Below are 27,275 nucleotides of genomic sequence, written 5' to 3' on the forward strand. Positions count from 1 at the left end.
TGGAATTTAAGTGTTGGTGTTTACGGTTTTCTTATTATCCATCTATCTAAAAGGCAGAAAGAGCAAATCAATCCACCAGAAATGCTGGCCCTAATCCCAGAAGCACCTTACATTTTCTTACTGGGAAATCGCATTAAACCACTCAGATTGCCAGTGTCCTTAGTATCCTAATCAGATCTGCAGCAAAATATTATTATGTTTGATAGGTAGCCAAGTCCAACCCTCATTCTGTCTCCTTTCAGTGAACCAGAGATCTTAACTATAGACCATTTGTTTTGTCATCTGGGAAGGGGGAGAAGCAACTTTAGGTTAGAGAAAGACTGGAGACCAGCATTTATCATACTCATAATTACTTTTATTACTGTGGGGGTGGGTTTAGATGTGTCAATTGGTATTTAGCACTCGATTTCTAAGGACAGCAGTTCCTGCAAGTCTGCTTCCAGAGTGCAATCCAAGGCTTTGACTCACGCCCTGCTGCTCATGGCAGCAAAACAGCACATTGTATCTGACAGGAGATGGACAGGGAAAACCTTGTTTTTCCCAAAACCTTGCCCAGGACTCAGACTAAGACTACAGACCGTACTCCTAGCTCCTTTGAAATTCTTATAGTCTATGAGTGTTGTATCACTGAAACTTAATTTTGGGCTTCCTTCTGCCTTCTAACTGGTGTGGCACACTTACTACTGGCTGCGGGTATGAGTTCTTTCTGTTCCCCGAAGGATAGGGCCAGGACTGAGTCTTTACTGCAGTAAAGGAATCCTTTGCACTAACCTAATTGTTCTGATGGAAGAACTATTAAAAACCTGGAGAAATCCAGGTGGACATCCCCAGAGGGTTTTGTTTTCAAAAGCTTCCTTCCATAACTTTTACTATAGTATTTCTTTACTATATAAGAAAACCTTTTAAGAATTTAAGACTGTAATTTCTTTCACAGCTTTCCCGAGTTCTTGATGAGAAAATCAGTTTTCCCATCTACTTTTCTTTTTCCTTCCTGTGTTGTGTGGTGTCAAGTACAGCTTTATCACCGCACTGCTGTCCCAGTGGTTACCCTTAGGTGTTCCTGACACCTGCTAATGCTTTCCTGGGACTAAAAGCTAAACTTTTCCCACCTGTAGCCTTGTCAGAACAAAATACCTGTGGACTATGCACATTAAGGGCCAAATCTGCCTCTGGAATTTACAGGTAAGCCTCCTTTTATTCAACTTTTCCCAGTCTCTGCTATCCTTTGGGGCACAGTGTCTTTCTAACTATGGTTTAGACTGCTCAAGCACCAGGAATAGTATTTTTTCTCAGCACAGAAGATAGCAGGCTGAGCCCCTGAATGTCTGTAAGTGCCTCCAACATGCAGCTGCCAAGGCACAGAATTCTGCTGGGATAAATAACTTGTAATGAAAACCTGGGACTGTGAAGATACACCGATGATGCCATCAGAAAGAAGAAAATGAGCACAGAGTCTGCAGAAAGTACAGCTTGGCAGAATGAGCAGGACAAGCAATTGTAGGGCGCAAACAACCTTGACATGCATTCAAAGGGAACAATTCTACTTAGTTTGGCTTCTGATGTAGACACAACTCTGTGGCAAGAAGGTTTTGGGGCATAACTATAGTCTGTGTATTATTAACTAAAGATTGTCATAGAGCCTTGTAGTATAGAGTCTGTTTTGCCTATGAAGACATTTTCTAGTACTGGGATTTATTCCTCATAATTTTGTCTCCAGCTAATATTAATTTCATGCATTTCTCTGCCCATATAATCTTTCAGACAGACACAGAGACCAACAGAGATTTGTTTCAACATAAAGTACATTGTTTTACTTGAACACAACAATTAATATGGGAACTTGGAAATTTATATTTTGATTAATTTTTTCTATAATACCTCTATCTCATCTTTCAGTTATTTTGTACATTTTGTAATATTTTGGCATCAATCTTACTCTCTGTTGTACAGCATATAAAATTTGTTCATTGAAGAAAGCAGGAAAAATTAAACTTCCTTTCATTTTTAGCTGCTACAATTTCCCGTGGGTTGCACTTGATTTAGCATGCCTACTTCTGCATTGTTGGATAATTTCCTTTCACACTTAACCCACAACCCCCACCAAGTGCAATTTCATGGGGATTAGAGGACATTTTCATAGACTATGTAGGATGGTACTGGAGTTATTCCACGGTTAGCAAGCTCAAGGCGGCATCCTGGCTCAGAAGTGTAAGCAACTGTGGTGCAGTGGCTCACCTGTCCCTAATCTTCACTTTTTTTGCTATATACACACAGTGTCCAGACTCTGTGATGCTGATGACTGTCAGCAGCATGTGCCCTGTTTTCCCATCCAGCTCATATGCAAAAGAATTGTGTTTATTTCCCTTAAGCTATCATAAAGCAATCCAGGAGTAAGGACAAAACACATTTATGTCACATAATCTCCCACCTTTTTATTTCCCTTTGAACTAAACAGAAAGCTAACTAGTGACCAGTGTAGTTACTCTGCACAGTATACCTTAGAGTTTAGAGAGTGCATTGTCCTTTGTAACTAGAACAGGCTCTCACTTCAAGCAACTTATCTTAATTCAGACAGATAGGGGTAATTAAAAAAAAAAAGGGCAGGACAACATGGATCTGAAAGGAAAACCTTGCAGAGACATGCTTAACACAGTCTTCCCAGGATTGCTACATATGCTGCACTTCTGATTACTCAGTGTTCAGACCTGTTTTTTTCCTACAAAAACATTATGATTTGGTGCCAGCTGTGGTTCTGTGGTCTGGGATATGCACAACACAGAGAAAGTCAACTGAATTTAGACAGGCTGTGAAAGAGCCCACAGATGATGAAAAATTTGGTTTGCTGCAAATCCATTTCCCCATTTAGTATATTTTTAATATGTTGGCCTGGCGTGTTCCCCTTCATTATCTCTTTTATTAAGTATTACCACTTTTCCCAAGTAGATTAAAATATAGATGTAGAAAAGTTCAAAACTATTAAATAGCTACTTCACCAGAATAATCTCCTTAAAGATAATAACTCTAAATTAACAATAATGAATGCTATATACATTTAGCTTTTAAACCATCTGACTTGGCTGCTTATTACCTTTGCATCTTTTAAAAGTGAGAATTTGCAACATACCCAGAAGATTTATGAATTCTGCTTCTCGTAGAATTATGTAAGAAATACAGAAACCAAGATACCATAAGAGTGATATCACGTCTTGAGAAAAACATTTGGTGAAAGCTGCTGCCTAATAGTAATAACAACAACAACAGTATTTTTAATAATTTGAATGTCTTTAATAAGAAATTAAATAACTTAAAACATGTTTGATATATGTAACTATTGGAAACCTGGAATACATAGTCAGAATTCTAGTTTTAAAGATACCAAAGTTGGGATTTCACTTCCTCTGCACTGTAACATGAAAAATTAAGAGAGAGCATGATGAGTTTCTACTGCAGTGAATTCTGAAACACATAATCCAAAAACCACATCTAGAGCTCTGCACCAAAAGTGGTAAGAAGTGCATTTAGACTGATGACTTTTCTCCCAAAGATGAAAAATATGAAAGTAATCACATTCTCTTTATGGTGTGCATGGTCCATAACAGTTCAAGTGCTGAGGGAATTAATAATTATTCTTTGACCTCTTTCTAGTGCTTCAAATGACCTCTTTTATTTTTGCCAGTGTACAAGTATGCTCAGGCTCTGGGGAATTTTAAATACTTAGCCCATCTAGAGACATTATTATTCTGATATACATAATGAACTCGCAGCTGTATAAAATTCTAATTATTATAGCCATCCTTGAGAAAATTGCTCTTTTGTCTTTGTAGACTATTATCCACTTTGTATAATTTCTAAAATACATCAGAAAACTGATGCAGATAGAGATACCAGATGTCCAAAGAGTGGAACTGTGCAGGAGTGAGAAATGTCAGTTCGGGTCAAACACCTGGCAGGTGTAGAGAGATCCCTAGTCTATATGGTGCATCATTTAGTATTGAGAATTTTGTTTTCAAGGAGAAATATTCCATCCATACTGCTTTAGAAATCCATGTGAAATGGAAAGTAATAAGTTGAATAATCTGAAAAATAGCCATGAAAATAAAATAAGAGAAGCAGTAAAAGCAATAGCAAACTAGCCTGGGCTAATCCATAATTGTCTGCTTTTCAGTTCTGGATTTATTTGACAGATTTCTAAAGCAGTCAACCTGAATTCTTGTTTTATTTTACCACTATATGGGTATAAGTTAATTTGGAAGCCACAGGAAAGTTCAGTGTTCAGTGGCCCATTTCCACTTTTGTGAAGTCAGTGGTGTCATGGACACAACACAAAGTCAGTATGGGGGACTCCAGAAAGTGCCGTTTCAACCTGCTAGTGCCTCGCTCTCAAACTTTTAAACTTTCTCTTTCTCAGCTTCTGCTGCCATGTCTATGCACCTATGAGTCCAGTGACAGTAATTTGGCCTTTGTGGGTGTTTCTGGAGCAAGGGGTCCTGCCTACTGATCTGAGCTGGCATTCTTACCTGTGCCTCTCTGTGTGTATGGCACTTGTGTACAACTTTGCAGAGGACTGAAGCAAACCAATGAAAACTCAGCACTGCTATGGACAGATACATTCATCTGGATATGGTTTGATGCACATCTTAATAAAATTTGTATTAGAAAAAATATTCTTTGACTTCAATTCTTACAACAAGTTTATATATGATTGAAGTACAAGAGATGGGCCATGCTTTTAAACTTGGTTGTATGTGGAGATAAATTTATAATCAGTGTGATTAAACTACTAGAAGTAGCAACTAATTGAAATATTAGAGATGTTCACAGAAATCCCACTCATCAGGACACTTAGTGGTTTTATTTATACTCCCAAGGGAAAAAAAAAAAATTTTCAAGAGTGATCTGGAGCATAGAGAGCTGCCAAGTGTCTGATCAAAGATGTTTAAATTCTACAGGAGATTATAAATGAGAATAAAATGATACACAGTGAAACTGCCTTATTCCACCAGTGCCAAAGCTCTGTGACACTACAGCCTCATACAGGCCAGTTTAGTGGCACAAAGTGAGCAAAGCATTACTGAACAGTTTTCCTGTGGATGCTCAACAACACATGGTGTGGTTGGGATTGCACAGCTGGACCGGGCACCTGTTGTGAAAGCCATAAAGCATAAAGGGACCTGGGGGGGCACAGTAAATTAACTTGGGTGAGGGATAACAGCTGAAAGAAAGTAAGTCCTTGTGAATCTGGGCATTTAAGAAAACCAATAAAGGTGTTTTACATTGCACCATATCTAGTTTATTGAATTACGGCTAAAGAGAGTGGAGCGGTAAATGAGCTTGAAAAAAGTGTTTGAAGAGTGGTTAAACATCTTCTTTTGCTATTTGTTCCCTCATGACCTCACATACTTTCCTATTTTTGTCAAATTAATAACCTGCCTTAAGACATTGAACTTAATGACAAAACCCACACAGTTGATAACAGGATCAGAATTTTATTCCTGGGATGTAGCCTATGGTAATAGTATTTACTCTTCCAGGAAAATAAGACCTCAAAAGAACCTTATAGAAACCTTGACAAATCTCACCTGCATTTCCTCCTCTTTTTAGTCTGTGTTAACCCACAGACTGAGTTCAACAGAGATCTCTACAGTAGTCTTCAGAACTTGTTGCTTTCAGCAGATTGTATTGTTCTCATAAATACAGCCTGGAAGTGACCAGGTTCTTAAATGTGTCTGAATATTTTCTTTTGTTGTTCAAAGACCAGTGCAGACTTTCCTAAATAGAAATTCAAGACTGGCCTCCCAGCTTTGTTCTGCGGCAGTTAAGAATGCAAGAAGTGATAACATTCTATTTGTGTTTCCCAAAACGCTCCCCCCAGAATGCTATTACTGTGGTCTGGGTAGCAAAAGGTACTGAAAATTGTTGAGAAATGCATAGAATGAGAAAATAATTCTCATTTCTCAGAAGAGAAATCTGATATCTCATATAAATGGAAAGGTCCTAAGAGCTTTATTTCAAGTAGGTTTCTTTTCAAGAATATTTAGAGGTTGACTGAGACATTTTTGGCTGTGGTATTTGCTAATTACCTTAAAGGGTACCTGTCTATAGCTGAGAATCACCAGGTGCCACACCCTTATCAAATGGAAACACTGATGATATGGTACATAGGAAAGACTCTCCTATCTCCTATTGCTATCCTGATAAGGATAAAGCTTATTAATGAGATTCATTTAGAATAGTCTATTTCAACTTTTTAAGTGACAGAGTTGATATTTTCTCTGATAAAGTAGCAAAGAGATAAATTTATCAACTGACAGAAGCAAATGATTCTTTATCTAAGGAGATTCAGCAGTAAAAATGTTTGGGGAACATCTGTAGAAGCCCAGAAGGTCAGGGGGTAAGGAGTACATCACTGGTAGCTGGATGGCTGTGGACCCAGCCAGGGATGGTTGGTAAGGACATACTGTGGACAAGAACAGGAATCAAGAGAGGAGACAGGTAGGTCTCTGCAGAGCTCTGCAGTAGGTAGGGAAGCATTTTTTGGGACAAATATCCTTGTCCTGGCTCCTGGAGATAGGCAGCGCAACCCAGTAGAACAGGAGTGAGGCCAAGCATGGACTCTATGGGGGACCAAGACCATGCAAACACCCACAACCTCTGACCCATTTCCAGAAAGGTCTGAAAGAATGCACTGCACATGAGAACTGATTTCCATAGACAGAGAAAAATTTGTCTCCAAGGTGGGGAAAACTTATCTGTAAAAAGATACCCCCACCAATCCAGGAAACGGGACACCTCAGCAGCTGGATCAGCTGGAGCCAGGATTAGCAATCTCTTCCTTTCTCCCATTATTCCTTTTCTTCTTTCTCCTGTTCTCTAATCCATCTATTTCTCTTCCCCTCTTTAATCCATGTCTCTCTCTCTCTCTTCCCTTTCACCCTACCCTTTTGTTGAAAACTTCTGTGTGCTTGGACAAGGAGATCAGGGACTGATTTATACCAATGCCCATGCACAGTGTGTAATTTACTAATGAAACTTTGTGAGCTTTTGGAGAACCTCTGACTTCTGTCATTCCTTTCTACCACAAACATCAAGGAATCTTAGGTTGCTCTTCCCCTTGAGGATGGGGCATCACAACCTTTTATCACGTTTCACTCAAGCCACCAATCTAATAAAGAAAACATTGCTCCAAAACCACAATAAAAGAAGAGGAAATAGTATAGTAATTTAGATGATGCAATATATTTTCACACTGTCCTCAGCCCCTTAATAAAAGGTCTCTAGAGTACTTCACACCCTGTTGACATGATCTAATCCAACAGGAAGAGCCATTGCTTAAAGAACAGTTTCACAGGATGACCAGATGGGCTACTATGGCATCAACAAATGGCTAAATAACACTGTGCTGGGTTCACCCCTCTTTCTATGCTTTTTGCAGGAAAAGGATGAGCAGAGTAGGTTGGTTTTGTACTCCTTAGAGTATTGAATCTGGAAGAATATGATTTAAAGTATATGTATTTCTGTTAGCCATAAAGTGAATGAGTTTATTTTTCCCTAGATTGGAATACCAAGCACTTGTTCTAACTGCAAATACAGAAGATTTCAAAAGGAAGCAACTTCAGTAGTAGATGATCAAGGAATATGGGGGTAATGCAATGTCATCATCAAGACTCTTAATAAAGATATATCTCTTCATTTTTTTGTTCTTAATGATGTGCTTTTCCTTTATAAATGGGGAGGATTAATTTACAAAATCAAAGACTTGACCATGATTTAGTTTGCTATTTCCCATATGCATCCATGTAATCCTTCAGTACTAAAAATCAGCAAAATTTTGATAGTTTATTCTACTAGTGAGCAGTTTAATGACTTTAGTCTAATCATCAAGACAGGAAACTGTTGAGAAAAATCAAAAGTATTTTCATGTAAGATTGCAAAAAAAAATATTAATCAAGTTCCCCTGGTCACTTTGTCCACCAAAACAGTCAGAAGCTGTTCTCTGAAGAATAACCTAAATAACCATGTTATAGGTCTCCAATAATTTGCATTTCTATGGAAACTTTTTCCTCATTTTGGAGGTTTTTTAAAAAAAGACTGTGTTTTGTATGGTTTCTGGGTTGTATCTATTAGCTACCTCCTTAAGTAAGGAATTGCTTTTTAACACATAGTATAGACATAATAGAGGTATGCAGATCAATTGCAGGGAATGTTGGGAAGTTGAACTGATCATGTCTTAGGAGGTGTGAAAGGCCTGTTGCACTGTACTGCCAAAAGGAAGTAGTAGGTTGTGTGTTTCACACAGCAGGTGCTGATATATTGCACCCTTCAAATGTTGTTCCCAGTAATTCATGTTCATCCAAGCATGGCCACTGGAATTGTGTTCAGTCCTGCTCCAGACTCTGTCTGCCCCATAGTAACACCCCGTGGATGCAGCCCAGGGTTTGATTTGCCTTTGCACTGACACCTGGTCAGCTTGCTGTCCACCAGGAGCCCAGACCCCTTTCAGCAAAGTGCTACCCAGCCACTCAGACCCCACGCTGCTCTGGCATCTTTGGTTGTGCCATCCCAGGACCAGGACTTTGCACATGTCTTTGTTAAACTTCATGAAGTTCTAGCTCACCCACTCTTCCAGCCTGTCAAAATCCCTCCTTGTAAGATGGCTCTCTCTTCTAACATGTTCATCTCACCAACCGGTTTGGTGTTATCAGTAAACCAACTCACTTTTGGAGATGCTGGGAAGTGTATCCTGCTGCTGAGCACTGGAGACCCTGCTTGTGGCTAATTGGTCTGATATGCAAACACGCCTCATGTGTGGACTTGTTGTATGCTAATAGTCACCTGAATATTTTTATGAGTTGCAGATACATTGAAAATCCCCAATAATAAGCACTTTTTAGATTTATCTTTATATCCCTATGTTAAAAAATAAGTTTTTTGCAGCTGTTGGTTTGTTTATCTGTTGATCTGATAATATGAAGACACGAACTTGGAAAGATTTTTGAGAAGATTTTTGGGGAAGATTTATTTATTCCTAAGTGTTTCTGAGTTTACTTTTCCATGCTAATCTATTAAATTACTTTTCCTGTATTTGGAGGTGTATATTCTGAAACACTGATGTACAGGTGCCTTTTTTTCTTTTCGCTTTTGGTTTGATAATGATCAGTAACTTACAACTCTGAAAATTAAGTTCCTTTATATTGTTTTGAAACTTCCAATTAAGTGAAATCTTTCACTTCCTCAGGAAGCTATTAGAATCTATAATTAGAGTAATTTCACGAATACAAACCGTACCGTTTTGACCAAAATTTTGCTCCCATACCGGAAATGCGGCTAATACTCAGGAGTGGCCAATATGTGAATAATTTTCTGACATTTTCAACCCCGGGAGTGCAAACCAAGTCAGTGCAAACTGCGAAGTCGAGCTCCTGCCAGTAAAGCCCTGCATTTATGCGGTTGTTACAAATTGGTTACTCTGTTGCGCGGCAGGTGGAGCTGCTCCATGCAGGCAGCACAGGGGGTGGGGAAGGCGAGGCAACTCTCTCCTGCTTGGCCCCGCGGCTCGGGGGAAGCAGGGACTCTCTCCTGCTTAGCCCTGCAGCTCGGGGGAAGCAGGGGCAGCTCTCTCCTGCTGGCCCCACGGCTCGGAGGAAGCAGGGGCAGCTCTCTCCGCTTGGCCCTGCGGCTCGGGGGAAGGCGGGCAGCTCTCTCCACTTGGCCCCGTGGCTTGGGGGGCTCCTGTCCCCACGTGCCGCCGCCGCAGGAGCAGGCAGGCTACATCCCCGGCTCCCATCGGCGCTGTAGGTGCCGGCGGGCTCTGTGCCCCCCCTGCCGCCGCGGGGCAATGCCGGGCCGGGGTGACCGAGCCCAGCGGTGGCAGCGGCCGACCCTGAGCAGCTCCGCCGAGTGGCAGCACTGAGCTGGGCCACCCAACCCTGTCGGCAGCCCCGAGCCCTCATGGCCCGAGCTGAGCCAGTAAACCCCGCCCTGCTGTGGTTCTGTTAGTATTTGGCAACTTTGTTGCACGCGGGTCCTCCCTGCGATCGACAGAGCGGCTTATACTCAGGTGCGGCTTATTTATGGACAAAAAACAAAATGTTTGCCAACACCCGGCGATGCGGCTTATACTCAGTGCGGCTTGTATTCGTGAATTTACTGTACTCTGACAATTAACATGATACAATTAATTTCAATGTTCAGCTTATTTATCCCAGTTTGTTTCTGAGTTTTGTCATCAGTAACAAGTTTCCATGCTTACACTTCTCATTAGGTTAATGAATTTTTTTGTTTAATTTGATTATAACTACAACACTTTGGTTTTTTCAGAAAAAAAGAATTGTAATATCAAGCATTAATTCTACTTTCTTGTCCGTAACGTATTCAGTCTTAAACAGTCTCAGTGATAACTTGACATTCAGGCATATAAAAAGATTTATTTTAAATTTTTTAAATTCAGTCCTTTTTACCCTCAACTGAGCTTTTTTTCCTCTCACATGCGCTGATCTAACATGTTTCTCTTCAGCAGAGCCTTCCTCCTCTCTGTAACTTAGTAGTAATTGTTTCAGGGGCCAGTTTTACATTATTTAAACCAAACAGTTGTGAAGAAAAGTGAATGAGAACAGCAGAAGGACAAGAAAATTTTCCTCAGACTGGAGCCTCTTTCATTACCAGCAATAGACTGTTTTAGTGCTCCAATGGTGTAAAACCATGCAAGTCCCAACAGAGTGCTCGTTATCATTGTAAGAGAATAGTTTCTTGCACTTCATATGGACTCTGTGCTGGACTGTGTTGCCTGTAAGGTCCTTGCTCTATCTAGAAAATCTTGTCCATAATATGAAACTGTTTTCCCTGCCAACTAGCCCACACACAGTCAGTGACCACAAACCCACACAGAGCCTGCCATAATGAGTAATGTGAATCTTACGTTCCAATATTTATTACTCACACCTCTCCAACATCGTCGCCTACCTTTGTAAGGGTTAGAAAAATCGCATACATGGAGCAAAAGGCTGGCAACCAGGAGGTGATAAATTGGTTCTGTAGGTAAACCATTGTGATCAAAGCTTAGTTGTACATTTCAATGAGCATGGATGTTATCATAAAATAGTGTAATTATCATAAAGTGGATGCAATGCTGGGGGTTGCATCATAGATGAATCAAGCTATCGATGAGAGTTGCTTTAATTCAGAAGACGGAAGACTGATCACGTTAATATTCTTCCATGAAAAGTGATAGCAGGAAGGTGACTATCAAAAGAATTTCTTCTCTGTGATGACTACAACTTGCTCTGCAGCATGATAGTAAGTTACACTCCCTAATAACCCAATACCTTATATAGAAATTATCTTGTAAAGTTTGAAAAATCAATAGAAGTGATAGGTAACTTGGAGTAGGAAAAATTGTGTTTCTTACCATTTGCTCGCCCATGACTTGCATGTTAATCTTTTATTTTAAAACTTGTGAATGTATCCAGTTAACAAGCCTTTAGACTACAGAAGGCAGACTAAGGAAGGCAGAGTGAGTAAAACCAGAAGTGGTATTTTCCCTCTTCTTAATACTGCTCTCTCCATTCTTGTTGAAAGACAGTTAAGCCAATTTTTAAATCCAAGTTTTTTGCGGGAAGGGAAACAGATTAATTTCACGATTGTCAGCCACACCTGATTGTAAGCTGCACTTCTGGGTGTTGGCAACATTTCGTTCTTCATCCATATATGAACCGCACCAGATTATAAACTGCACTTTTGTTCACAGTGAACTTTCACAAAGTTGCCAATTAGTAACAGAATCGCGGGATGGTGGGGTTTACTGGCAGATGCTGACCTTGGAAACATTATTTCCAGTGAAAAAAGATACAGAAAATAGCTGCGGAAGCGTACCCTGCAAGCTTTATTTACAAATGGAAAAAGATACAAACAATAGTGTTGTCATTTTACAAGCATTTCCAACGGATCCGCATTGCCTTTAAACAGCCACTCAGCCATGCAGCCGGGCAGCCAGGCAGTTGCACAAGACTGAAAATACTGAAAAAAATACAGAGAAATGTCACGGGCTCGGATTGGCCCCGCCGCCCCGCCGCCGGGGCCACACAGACTCCGGCTCGGCTTGGGGCTGCTGTGGGCTCGCACTTCCAGGTTGGGAAATTTCCAAACTTTGTTCATATATTGGCCGCTCCTGGGTGTAAGCTGTACTTCCGGTTTGGGACCAAAATTTTAGTCAAAATGGTGAAGCTTATAATTGTGAAATTACTGTACATAAAATCTATAATACTTGAAATTTCCTTATTGTAATTGATGTGGCTACTTGCTGATTGAAGTGTATTGTACTATTTACTTTGTAAAAATGAAGTTAAAAGATCTAATATTTAATACCAGGGGGATTAGCAGAAAGTAATTTTAAAAGATTGTTGAAGTCTTAGGGCATTGTGTATAAAGGAAAACAATTAGGCACTGACTAAGAGTTCTGGCAAGCATTTCCTATCATGAAGTCTGTGATTTACTTTGCCTCCATTTTCAGTTTTATTCCCTGTTAACTTTATTTCATTTAAAAGTAGCAGCAGACTCCTGAGGCAATAGTTTCAAGTGCAGCTGTACAGTCCTGCCATAGCACCCATTAGTCTGAATGACGCAGAACAGAAGTTAAAACAAACAGATAATTGCTTTGTGTTGTAAAATGCAATTGATCTATATTCAGACTATGATGTGGCAATTAACTTGAAGGAAATAAAGAAATGCCAATTTCACCTATTGAAATTGCATTGAAAGAGATCCACACACAGGTCTGTTTACTACAAACTATAGGACACAGAAAGCAATTAGATATGCTTGATAAACCAAAGTTATCATTCTCATTAGTTGATGTGAAGCATTGCATTTTTAAAAGGTCTGGCAATTAGGAAGTTTGGTGTTACAAATCATTAGCCAAGACTCACGGCAAATTCTTGTGTTTATAAAGCAAAAGCCAAACTCTTTCCTTGCAGGGAGGAGGCATGCCTCTGGGAGAGGATGCAGCCTGACTTTTCAGAAGGAGGCAGTCAGTCAGAATACACATCTGAGAGCAAAGTCTAGAAAAGTATGTTTATCTTTACTTTTATTGACCTCTAAGGAGCAAGGCATGTGGTTTGTTTTTCTCTCCCATAATGCCTTTTCTCTTCCAGAACTAAAAGGCACAATCTTCCATCTCAAGAGAATGCTTATAAAAAATGCCAGTTGTCTTGGGGTAATGATAATGTGCCCTTAAACTCTGAGAGCCTAAAGATCATCCTGATTATAGGATAGTTGCAGATGGACATCTGAAAGTTCAGACAGTAGCTTAAAGGACATAGACAGCTAGTGTGCAGTAACTTGTTACCCTTTGAGATAATTTGCTTGTGTGTTGAAACTCTGGATTTTCAAAAGAGCCTGGAATTTTAATGGAAGTGATATATTAAATTTCTTAGACTGATCTGAGGGGGGATAGTGGACTGCTGAGTACTTTTCCCCTATATGACAGTGTGAAAAGTGGCTTTCCTTACATTAGCTTCTCCTGTCCTAAAAAGTCAAATTGCAGGAATGGGGACATGTGACTTGACACATGGTGCTGTGTGGAATACTTGTCAGGATGACATCCTGGTGGCAGAGCAAACTTGCAGAGCTGCACAATGAATTCTTCTGACCTGTATCCTGTTAATCTCATTCCAAGACTCTTTATGTCTGTGGTCTCAGGGTGGCACAGTGGTTCGCACTTTGGCAAGTAGAGAAAAATATTACTGGGTTGGAGCTGACATTATTACCAGTGCATCCATCTTTTGGAAGACTTGCAGAAGCATTTATATTTACATCCAGGCTATTAATAAAATTATGATTATCATTGGAGAGCCACAGTCCCTATAGTCACCTGAAAACATCCCCATTCCATATTTACTTGTCAGTGGCATTTACTTTGATGTCTATCAGTCAGCTTTCTGAAATTGCTTGTTTGGCATGTTAAGGATATTGCATAGCGCTATTTTTAACCAGAATGTTATGCAGCACCAAGTCAAACAGCTTATTGTAACTACAAGCATATTGCCTCTCTGTTATATCTCCACCAAACATGCAGTCTGATTGGTGAAAGCAATTTTGTTTGACAAGATCCAATTTCTATAACATGATGTTAACAAGTATTAATTATATTCCCATCCTTTCATCTTTTATCTCTTGCATTCCATGTTAACTCATCTCCTGCTTCACCTAGATTAATTGAATGATAAATATTTAGGTCATTTCCCGGCTGTTGTCAATAATTGATTGGCAACAGTCAACCTGTCCCTAGTTTTCTAAGATATATACAAAAGTAGTATTAGTGTGATATTCTTGTCTATCTCTTTTAGGATTCTTGAGTGAAAGTCCTTATAATTTTTCACCTCCTTTGTATCCCTCTGAATCAGGGTTCTACGCTTGACTTTTGAGCTTTTTGAACTGCATGTTTTTCTTCTGCATTATCACTCCTCCTAACTTGTCAGGGCTAAGGACTCCTTGTTTCAGTCCTAATTTCTGCTTTCAATTTCCTGATTTGCTTTCCCATGAGAGGACAGTACTTTTTCTTTCCTCCATTTTCTTTCATTTCACTTTGAAACATATGTCTTCAATTGTCACTTGGTTTTATTATTTTTATTTAGCTTTAGACAGACCTGAACAGAGTAATTTTGAGCAAACATGTGAAAACAGAGTGACTGCTTCCGTGTCTCTCCAAATGTCAGTCTCGTAGCAGCCCTGGTCAATGCTGTAACCTGAATGTTAGGTGTCCTGTCTCCTCTTTGGCACTCAAAGCAGTAAAAGAGGCCATAAAATTTTAATCTAGGTGTTTTAAGGCTCTTCTTGTCCTTGAAATGAACTTTGTTTTAAACTTTCTGCCTCTCTTTAAACTTTTACTCCTCTCCAGGTGTCTGAGCCTTCTGGTGTACGGTATGTCCAAATAATGTTTTTGTAAGTGTTATTACTCCTTTCCCTTTTGCTAGTGGTTTCCAGTTTAAGATTGGCACTATTAGGCTAAAACATGGACTTAAATAATAGAATTTTATCTATCAAATTGCAATTGAGTGTAAGAATAAAGGGAAATAAAGATAAATGGTGACATGTAGCTCCTAGATTGAATTACCAGAAGTGTTCTGATCATTGCCTTATCACATTACGTAACCTTGGAAAACTTGGTGTAAATAAAACTGATTTTCCTCGAAGATTTTATCAGCAGTGATTTCTTCAGCCTGGCTTATCACATTTAGGAGTACTACTTTAGCAAATTAAAGCTAAAATGAATAATTTTTCTTATATGGATCCTTTGCTTGCCACTTTTTCTGTCACAATATTAGCTTAATCTGATGATGTTGTGTTGCCTTCTTTAGTGTCAGATTTGTCATCTGACAGGCTGTGCTGCCCATTTCTAGCAAGGGCCTCCTGTGGAGCTGTGCAATGCCACAAGTTTCTTTTTGGTGCCTCACAGTTCTTTTCCCAGCATACAGTCCCAATCTTTTCAGGGAATAGACTCTGGAAGGAAAAGGAGAGGTGGCTTATCCTTTCTGTTTTGCTATTATATGTAGCTCTCTGGCTCTTGGTGAGCTGCCAGCGGTGGATGTTGGGTTTTTCTTGCCTTAGCAGGTACTGGAACTTTTTAAAGTGGATGGGGAGGTCTTAAAAGTCCTTATATGTGAGTCAAGGCCACTCAGCTGGACATAAACTCAGTGGGAGACTCGTGTTCAGCATTGTCCTCCAAGAATTTCAGATTTATTCACAGAGATTTTTACTCAGCTTCAGCCATAACAAAAACAAGCAAGAAGAGTGTAGCTCCTGCACTTCTTCCTCCAGAAGCTTCACAGTCTGTAAACAGAACAGATCATCAGTCTACAGGCTGTGTTCCTCTCTCTTGGTAGTACTTTCGACCTAGCTTCTAGCTAACAAATCCCTGCTTGTTTTCTGATTTCACAGCTCTGTCCAGATGAAATAAGCCTGGATGGAGGAACAGAGCTGCCTCCTTGTATTTCCATGGAGGAATTTCTAAATGGGACAGTAACATTTAATTCAAATCTACATTTGAAATCAACTTCCAGGTAAGTGTTACAGTTGCCAAAGGTAAATCCACATCCAACTTTAAGATCTGGATCTGTGTCAGACTTTCCTGTTTCCATTTCATCTCCTAGCTGGTAGTCAGGGCCTAGTAATAGCCTACCCCAAGCATTTTACTGTTTAAGCCCTCCAGATCCAAAGACCAATTCCAGAAATTCTTAGTAGTGCTTAAAAATAGTTATTGTGTAGCTGAATTTGATTGGTTGGGTTTGTTTGTTTATTTATTTGTTTGTTTGTTTGTTTCTGTTGTTGGTTGGTTATTGCTTTAACTTGAAGGTACTGGTCAATTGTATGTTCTTCAAGACTTTCCCTAAACTTATGGAAATTTGAAATCTACCCTTAGAAACAGCATCTGAATCTATCTTTGCCTAAGCATCTGCTCAAAAACCTTTTAGAATTTTTCCAATATCTGCATTCTCTTTACTTCAGATCAGGAGTCAGAATAGGTCTTCTAGACGTTATCAAATAAAGCAAAACTGAGGATTTTATTTAGAGATAAGCTGGACAGTTTCTATATCAACTGCACATTTACATATTTGTTCACTCCTGACTGTCCTAGGAGATGTGAAAAACTGCTGACCATCTATGTGGGCTTGATTTCTCTTTTCTCTGTTTCCATTTAACTTGTTCTTGTAATTGTGAGTTTTTTATAGCATATTGATATCATAAGCTAGGTCAGGGACACCCTCATAATAAAAATAATTGCACAGACTAAAAAAACGCATCTATCTGTAGCCGTAAATGCTATTTTTCCACATTAGCAATAGTGTCAAGGGTCCGAAATAGCTTTCAGCAGAAACCAAATTTATTTATTAAACTTAGCTCATATTATCTTAACATTTACTCAAAATTTCCACTGCTTTAGAAGCTCTTGTGTATGTTCTTGAGGCCTTCTCTTGCATGTAGACCAACTCACTTTCTGGCAACAATATGAACCGAAGTTTTATATTAAGTTAACCATCAACATTCTCCAATGATGGGGATTGACCCTTTTCTATCTTTTACACCTGCTAAGTGCCGACTTAGCCAGCTGATCAGAAACTTCATATTTGTTTTATATTTCTGTAGTTTTACTGTAACTTATTTTTCTTAATTTAGATGAAAATTTACTGTTACTGTGAGAAATGAGATAAAAACTCACTTTCTTTAGTAAATCCACAACACAGTGATGAACTTTGATAATATTGCTAACACCTGAAAATTGCAGTGCAATTTTAATTGCTCTGTGATGGATTATCTTGAACACCACGCCTTTCCAGTTTTAGCATAAGAAAATAAAATCCACATTTCTTAATTCAACAGTCAATATTAATGCATTTTGTTCTTGCATCTGTGTATGAGACCCCTGTCACTGTCTACTTCTGTTCTAGGTTATACAAACTTTACTTTGAAGACAAGCGTTCGAATCTTCTTAATTATGATTTCCAAATGTTCCCTCTGGAAATATTTTGTATTTAATAATAGCTCTGCAAATAGACCAAGGAACAGTAGAACTGAAATTGAGGGATCATTTGGTGAATTCTGCTTATGACAGAAAAAGGCTGCAAAGTACTGGCAGTACTCTTTTGTTTTCATCCACCTGCGTAAAAGCAACACTAAAGTTAAGTTTTAGGACCATAGACAACTATGAATCACATGGATCTCCTAGATGAGCCAAGCCTAAAATATTGTATATATTTCATCCATACAAAAAAAAAAAATCTTTGAAAACTCTACACTTACAATTATTACCCTGTAGCAAAGCCAGTACTTTAATTTCCACAGTAAACTGAATTCCATGAATTCTGAACAACTTTGGAATAAACAACCCTTCCCACTCTTTTCACCCAGCCAGGAGTGAAAGAGATAATTATTCTGGCCTCAAAATTATTTGTTTATCTATGAAAAGAAGTGGAGTTTGTCTGCTGACTCTAACATGGGAATCAGAATGGGAATTCCTTGACCGTATAATCGCTACAGTGCAGTTGTTTAGCAAAGTGTACATTTTTTTAAACTACTTTGGAAAATGGGAATAATAAAAAATTCAACTTTAGTGGAGAAAAAGGTGAATATTTATGCTTATAGCTAAAATATAGGCCATTTTAATAATAATTCTGAAATGTAATTGTGTTTATATTAATGCCATACTATTGCATACCATGGTTTGTGGAAGTTCCAACACAGCACAACAAAATGTCTCTGGAAATTCAAGTTTCCTTTATATAAAAATTACTAGTTACCTTTCAAGGTAAAACCTTAAGATCATACTTCTCTGAAAGGTTTATTTAAGGATGGTGTTTATGAAGATGTTTTACCTTCTGCAGAACCAACTGAAGGAGTAGAAATATCCTTTCTTCTCCTAGAAGCTAGTGAAACAAGCTATGCTGGGGTAAAACCTGGAACAAGATGAAAGAGTGGACAGTAAGTTTGAAGAGCTGAACATTGCCTGAAAAACCAGAAAACTGGACCAATTTTGTGAGTGAAGAACAGTGCAGCACCAAACCTTCCATCTCTTCTGAAATCAGCTTCACACAGAAATGCACAAAAGAAATGTGGCTTCTTCAATACATTTCTTACAAGGAAGGGAAGTTTTACAAAGTCAGGAGTATGGTCTAGACAACAGTTTTTCTGAGATGGTCACCTTTAATCCTACACTTCTTTGGTTTATTACAACAAGAAATGGTCTTGGATTTTTGTCCTCTGCTGAAAAATTCATCCATGAAATATTGACATGACCACAGTGTGTTACAGCAATCTTCATTCTGTTCCAGCAGCTGCTAAAAGACACAAGGAAATAAAGTGCCTTATAAAAGACCTCCCATGTTGGCAAAAACTATTTCACATTCACATAATAAATAAACATAAACAAAATAAAAGAGGAAGCAGTTGATATCAAATAACCTGAATATTAAATCATATGAATTTACACAGCTTTGCAATTTCTTTAGGATCAAAGTTGCCTTATCCTTGTGGGAAAAAACACTCCAGAAGTTGAAATAATAATTTTCAGGCAGAAAATACTAATGTACATGGAAAATGCAACACGTTGTTGTCACAGCAGATCAAAAGTTGTTTCTTGATCTGAGAACAACACCCCTTCTCTGACTTTTCAAGAATGTGTAACAGTATAAAGAGCAAGTCAAAGTTTGCTATTTTAAAGAATTTACACTTTGGATCATAAACCATTTTTTACAGATGTGAATAGAGTGCCATTAAAATAAAACCTTAATGCAGAGGGCTTTGGAAATGCAGTTTGTGCAGGAATTATATAAGCTTAGACTGGAAAAGCATTAAATGCCTAATGTTATGACTTTTCAGAAGCGCTTCTTTTTTTTTTCCCCTTTTTTTCTTCCCATCCCCTCCATGCAGCCCCCCTTTCTCCTTGACAGTTACGTGAGAAAACATACTCTCATAGTGAGGAGACATATAGATTTATAGTGTGTCAAGAGATGAAAAAACTGGGTTTGACTGACCGGAGGAAGAAAATTTGGCACGTATTAGAGCTGAAGTTTCTCTTTCCTTGTCTCTTCATTTTTAAACCCATAGCCTTTATTGATTACTTTTGTGTCTGCTGATACTTGTAATTCATGAAAATCTACTCATAACTCGTAACAGATATTTCATTTAATCTAGTTCCAAAAGGCAAAAATTCTTTACATTATAAAATTTTCTCTGAGACTTCTTTTTCTCCTCATTTGGCTTTTACTTAGAAGAAAATATATTGCTGAAGACTTTTTTAATATAAATTCTTTTCTTTCTGGCTTTTATTGTATCTATATGTATACCTCCCAGAAGCCGAGCACCCTGAACAAAATCAGACCATCTGTCTCCAGAGCTGATTATACTGTATAGAAACATAAATATCAGATGTTCCATGTTCTTCGTGTGAACACACTCTTCTTGAAGTTGGCAGAGTAGCGTTTTCACCTCCATGTACAGTGATTTTTTTTTTCTATTTTTTTTGTTACAGCCAGACATAATTATGTTAATGTAATATCCTTAGGGAATGTACTATTTCAAACAGAACATCTAGTTAAGGTATCTTTGTATTTTATCATTATACTGGGTCAGTGGTTTTTAGATCATCTTACAGCCAGAATCCCTACAGGTTTCAACATATTTCATAGCTCAGTACCAAGAATGTTAATTGAACTAATAAAAGGATTATTACATGTTTCATAGATTTATTTTTTTTTTTAATGTTTAAAATACAAGATGCCCTAAACTCACCTTATTGCAGCCCTACTTTTGTTTTCTTCAATAATCTGAAAGACTTGTTTCTGGGATATTTTCCTCTATACTCTCTTGGTAGAATTTTTTCGGTTTTTGATATATGCATGTCTATAGTCTGTGTTCACAAAAATAGTGTGCACTGGAACCAAACCTATTTGAGTAGTAAAGATCTAAACCTACATCTGCCTCTTTCCAACCAAGATGTGTAACCCCAAGCATACAGTAATTTCACGAATACAAGCCGCAGCAATTTGACAAAAATTTTGGTGGAAACCCAGAAGTGCGGCTAATAGTTGGGGTCTGCTAATATGTGAATAATTTTCTGACATTTACAACCCCAGACGTGCCAGCCAGAGTGCCGACCCAAGCACCTGCCAGTAAAAGCCGGCATTTCGCAATTGTTACAGTGTTACTGTGTTGCCCTGGCTCCCTGCAGGCAGCACGGGGGGCGGGGAGAGAGGCGGGAGAGCTCTCTTCTTCCCTCCTCTGCCGCAGCCTGGGGGAGAAACGGGGGGGGGGGGCACGCTGCCATTGCCGCGGCTCGGGGAGGAGGGGGGGGCCGCGCCGTCATTGCCGCGGCCCGGGGAGCCGATGGGGGAGGGGGCGCAGCCGTTGCCTCGGCTCGGGGAGCTGACGGGAGCCCTGCGCAGCCATTGCCGTGGCCCGGAGGGGGGGCAGGGTGCTTTGTCCGTGCCTGCCGCTGGTGCCACGGGCACGGGAAAGCTCCGTCCCTGCCCGCCGCCACTGCCGTAGGAGCGGGGGAAGCTCCGTCCCTGCCTGCCACCGCGGGGCAGCGCCGACCCGGGGTGACCGAGCCCAGTGGCAGCGGCGGCCAGCCCTGGGTGGCAGCGCCGGGCTGGGCCACCTGGCCCCGTCAGCGGCCCCTAGTGGGCCAAGCCTGCACAGCCTTAGCTCAGCCAGTAAGCCCCGCCCTCCCGCGGTTCTGTTACTAATTGCACGTGGGTCCTCGCTGCGAACGACAGAGCGGCTTATATTCGGGTGCGGCTTATCTATGGACAAAAACTGAAATATTTGCCAACACCCAGAGATGCGGCTTATACTCAGTGCGGCTTGTATCCGTGAATTTACTGTACTCTGCAGAGGAGTTGTTCTCTTCCTCCTCAGCAAATCCCAAATCAGTGATGCATACCATCTGCTATTTCCTACAGGGCATCTCTAGGCACTGGATTGCTTAACTTTTTTATATAGTTGAAAAAGTGATAGTGCCTTAGCGTACTTATCAATGTATACTTTACCGTGGAAATAAAAACGGTAGTCTCCTAGTGAAAGGCTTTCATTCAGGTCAGTAACCTCTGCTTAGACTTAGATTTTCTAAGTTTGGAGCATAAACAAGGCCCCATTGTAACATAATTCTGCCACCAAAAATTTTCAAATTTCATTTAAAGTCCTTTGAAATTGTATTCTGCATGCATTCAACATGATGAATGAGACATCCATTTGCTGCTAGTCCTTCAGACTGCTCAGACCACCATCAATGCCTCCTCTGGTAGCATGCTGCTGGAAGCAAACTGCACCAGTACTACTGTAGCCTTATGGCTGTGAATGCAGTGCAGCTCCCAGGAAATCCCTTCATGGTGCATGAACATTTTTCTCTAACAAGTAACATTTTCCCAGTACTCCAAGAAAACTCCTATTATGCTATTTTTATTCATCTCCAAACCCAAGAAAATTTAAATACTCCTGCTACTGTGCTTACACAGTGTGTATATTCCATACTCATGCCATCACAAGAAAACAAGAACTTACAGAACTTTGGTAGCAGCAATCTCTCTTATGCTGTTAGTGTCACAGCCTCCTTCAGCTCTAAAGAACTAACAGAATTAAAATTGCTGCTCACTGGAGAACTCAATGAAAATATTCCAGTTCTCCTAAGGTGACACTAGCATTAACTTTCAAAAGTAGGAAGCCCCTTGACTTGGTTGCATGAAACACATTCAGAGAGCAAGGGGAACAGAATTTCCTGTAAAGCATGAGATTACATCAGGTCACCTGTGTCCCCATTTACTGTTTGCACTTACAATTGCAATCCTAGTACTTGATTCCTGGTAAATGTGTTCTAATAGTGCATCAGTACCATTTTTTATGTTGCATAAAAATAAATTATTGCAAGAAAAGAGTGTTTTACAGGGCAATAATTTCAGGGATGAGTGTGCACAATTCTGAAGTAAGGTTAAAAAGTACTACTTTTAGTATATTCCAACTAAATATCAACAAAAATTTGTAATTTTAAAATAATATTCTGTGGTTTTCATTAGCTTTGCTTATTTCAGCTGATGTCCACAACTTCCCCCCCCCCCCAAAAAAAAAAACCAAAATAAATAAAAACAAACAAAAAAAACCACAACAAAAACCAAACACAAAAAGACGAAAATAATGAAAAAAATAATGGAGTAATTTACAGAAGGAAAAATACTTTTTTCCTGGAAAATTCACATTAAGGGTAGTTCCTGATTTCATTTTCCTCAGTTTAAATGCAGACAAAATTCATCACGTCTAAAGAGTAATGGAGTAAATGCGACATAATCTCCTTACAGTAGGCAAAGATGATCTGGCACAAGTTTATTCCAGTTTTATATGATTTTGGCTTTGATCTGGACTAGGTCATTTTGCTTCTGTTGTGAAATTCGTGCTAGCTTTTATAGTGATGGCAAGGACAGCCAAAAAAATCATAGAGCTGTTAATTCTCCAGTGACATCAGAGTCTAAACCTGCATTAACATGGATTCTTGGTCCTGTTGTCGTCATGCAGTCACTCCCTGCACAGGATGGAAGTGCAGGCATTGAAGGAGGAGCTGATTGTGTGCACACACCGTTGGCATAGCCTCCTAGCTTCCAAAGCCCTACAGCACTTTCTTGTTCCAAACTCTTTGCATTTTACCAGATATATATAAATATCACTCTTCTGTTTAATAAAATAAAATTACACCAGTTCCAAACCTCAAAGACATCTTCGTCCATGAGAACACTGCGAGAATGAGGTATGTATTTTCTTTCATCTTAAAAGTATCCACTAATTTCCTAAATAATATGTCCATTAATGACAAGTTGCCCTCCCAACTGCACAGCCAGAGGCAAAGTTCAAACATGGACTGAGAGCACAACAGTTTATAGATGACTAAAGAAGAAAACAAGAACTTCTAAAAGTAGTCAGATAAGAGCAGCAATGTTTGGTTTTGAAGAAAAGAGCCCTTAAAACCCTCAGAAACATCCACAGCACTTGTGGAAATTGTTGTAAAAAGCTGTTTTGATTTGACTTAGGGTTGATGACTGTGGAAGAATATTTCAAAATAGTCTGAAACAAACTTGATACATTCAGTAACGAGTGCCCAGAGACTGGATGAGTGCAGCCTCTTCTTTTCTTTGTGCTTGTATAAATGGGACATCTCTGCAATTTAAAGGCATTAAGAGAACTTCCACATTGACTAGTTAATGGGACTGCTCAAACTTTCCTGCAAATAAGGTAATATTTGCCTTTATTTAATTGTGCAACACCTTTCTTCTGCCACTGTGAAATTCTGTGACTATAGGGCTGAGCACCCAGCACCCACTTACGACAAGAAAAAAGACTCTTGTTGTCTTCCTTTATTTTGGATCAGATCCAAAACTGTCCTAGTGGACTAAGCTGGTGTAGTGTGGCCTAATGTAGTGGTTTCAGTACATTAGACTACTGGCTTCACACTGAACAGATCAGCGTCAGGTCTTGACTGAAACACATATTTTGGAACATTTGGGAGAAATATGTTGCTCATCAAGAGTGCTATCTTTCCTAGTCAAGGAATTATTAGAGCAGATGGAGTGTAGAGTTTCCTCCCCTTCTCTTTTCCAGCACTAACCCTTTTGAAATCTTTTTGGGTCACATGGGCAGAAGGAAAACTCAGTGCCATTAATTTTTCTTCATTGTTCAGGTTTGATTATGTCCTGTTCTCTGAAATTCTCAAAGGTTTTCTTAGAGAATAGGCTCCTAAGAGTAACAATTTTTTTACTTGGAGTCTCACCATTTGTAAGTAAAGGCTTTGGCTAACTGTTAAGCAGTGGGGGGATGTTTCCATTTTTACACCCTCTCCTGCTGTATCAAACCATCAAACACCATTGGAAGCCAGTGCATAGTCAGCAGACTCACTGGGTAAATCCATTTCATAGATGATGGGGAGCAGGGCAGGTTAAAACCAGACCTGTGCTAACCAGGACAGAGGTGTTGCTAAGGAAGTTTGAAAAAGAAATTAATGAGGGTCAAGATATAAAAAATAGTAAGAATAAAGGAATAAACTGTTTTCTTACTTGGTGGTTTTAGGTAGCTGCCCTGCCAGAATCTGGTGATAATTTTGCCTAATATTAGTTCTGTTGCATTCACAGGACCACTGTTAGCATAGTAAATGTGAGCATATGTTACCTACTGCAACTTATATGCAACAATAAGATTGAGTTGACTGCTGAATACTGTGGCAATAAGAATGTACAGGAAAACAAAGAGAATATTATCTTTTCTTGACAGCATATTTAAGGCATAATAGTAACAATAATAATATAATAAATAATACTATCTTCCATTAACCATTCTTTCTTATATAAACAAAGCTGATCATGTATATAAGTAAACCAGTTCCTTAACTGATATAGGGAGACGCTTAGAAACACACCAGGTTTGTGTTTGGTCTAAATGTAACAAGTTGAAAGTTGGGAATAATCAAATTATCTGAAGCTGATATACACTTTTCCAACCATCAGGGCCCTTAACAGAGTGTGCAGTAAGAAACTGTCAGGTTGTCATGGGCACTAGAACCAGTTTTTAATAAATGCGTGGGAAGGTATTCATAATGTATTTGTGCTTTTATTATCTTCTGGAGGCTGTCCAGTTTGATCCAGACCAGCTGTTTCCAGGATTTGAAATGTGGCAATGAGAGTGGCAATGCTTCTGTTTCAGTTTGGAAATACAGCATCTGTTCTTCAGACCTGATGGTTTAAATGAGTGTGAAATGTGGTTTCTAGTCACATTTTACAACCTCCTGTAGTAGCTGTGACTTTGAGAACAGGTGTCTGCTACCCTCAAGAATCGTGGCCATGTGAGACCATGAGAAAATGGCCCCAAATTAAAAAACATTTGGGAAAATTTATCAAGTCAAATAAACTAACTCTCTAGCAGTTTTATTATCTGTCTTAGTTTACCAGCTGAAAATCAAATATAAAGGGCCTGTGAGTTGTTAGATATTACTGAAGTGTGTCATATTGGCAAAATAGATGAGTCTGTGTTTACCTAGATGTGGCTGTTGTTTTATTGTTTGACTTTTCATCATGTTCTCATGCCTGACTCCAGAGCTGCTCTTTATCTGGAATGATATTTGATGAGATTGCACTAGGAATGAGGAGTGGCACAGAGGAGAAGCTGGGTAGTGCCTGAAATATTGGTATCTACAAAGTTTGCTTAACTTCAAACTGTACTGCTAATGATTAACCAATCCCTCTTTTCTTTCTCAGATCCATGATTTTAGTTGCACAATTGTCAGATCTTTTCTCTTGATTTTAGTTGTTTCCTTAGTGTTTTCTTCCTTGTTTCATGTTATTTCTTGTCTTCTCCTTTCAGTGGTCATCTTTGCTGGATGGTTTCTCCCACTCTCAGAAATGAGCCAAGAGTAAATTATTAAGAACTGTCTGGGTATGTAGGCACAGGAGGTGGTACCCTATTAGGTCCTCTGATATTCTGTTAGGTGCTTTGATCATAGTTAAGAATTAAGCTTAAAAAAAAAAGTCTGATATTAATTGAAACAGATATTGAATTTATAAAATATAAAATCCATAATACAACATTTTGTCATCAGTATTGGAATGGAATTAATTCAAATGAAAGAATTAGATTAAACAAGAAATAATCCCTACTTGCACCTGCAGTCTTAAAAATCTCATGTTTGTGGGGTCTATTACCTAAAGATGCTAAAGATCTGGACCAAAACCAGTCTCATTGATGACTCATAACTGGTATAAGAAGGATTCATTTTGTATCAGGAGTGGCCCAGAATAGTGTATCTGTTTTCAGTCAGATGGCTCACCTTCTGGCATTTCTCTCACTACAAAATTAGCTGTTGAATTATAAACTGAAAATAATATATTATCTAAAATCTAAACCACAAGTTAGAACTAATTATAAAACTTCCTTCTTACATTGTAATTTTTGTGTTGGGATGACTTTTCTATTCCTTCCAAGTGTCAAAGTGTAGTACAGATATTTCTTGCAACAGGTTTTTTCCAAATTATTGTAGTACCAAGACTCTTAAGATTGGAAGTTTGGGATGTGAATGTGTTCACAAGATAATATTCCTTGTGAAGTATCCTTTTCCTGGTGTATTTGTCAGTACATTTCAGGAGAGTATTAGCTTCAAAAAGAACTGCAATTTCACATTCTTAAATAATGAATATGAAAGAACACAGATAACCTGCAGAAGCAGATCAGAAGGTTATGCAGCATGGTGAGAAAGACTACCTAGACTTTTACTCAGTCATGACATTGGAGCTCTGAAATGGAATTCCCTCAGTGCTATGCTGACACTCTTGCAATTTCTTACCAAATCTCTAAATTTTAGGTTTCATTTAGATGAGGTCTGGATCTGTTTTCATCTCTACAAGTGATGTCTATCTTGTGTTTTTCCACCTTCCACTTGTATGAAAAATATAGTTTTGAGTAAGATCTTGTATGAGTTGCAGTCAAAAGGATCATGCCCTTAAGGTCTCTCTCACCTGTAGCTGAGCTGCTCTATGTTTTCATTTTTATCAACATAAGTAACTTTCATAAGCAATTAATTCCCTTAAAATGCATGTGAAGTTCAATGGTATAAGTCATGTATCTGTCCTCTTTTCCTTATCTACCATTTTACATCACATATTTAGCTAAAAATTAAAATATTTTGCATATAAACTCTTGGAAAACAATGATAATATAAACCAAATAGGAAGCAGTTACTGGAAACAACACAAACTGGTATTTCT

The sequence above is a fragment of the Catharus ustulatus genome, chromosome Z (genome assembly GCF_009819885.2).
Source record: "Catharus ustulatus isolate bCatUst1 chromosome Z, bCatUst1.pri.v2, whole genome shotgun sequence".
Classification (NCBI taxonomy): domain Eukaryota; kingdom Metazoa; phylum Chordata; class Aves; order Passeriformes; family Turdidae; genus Catharus; species Catharus ustulatus.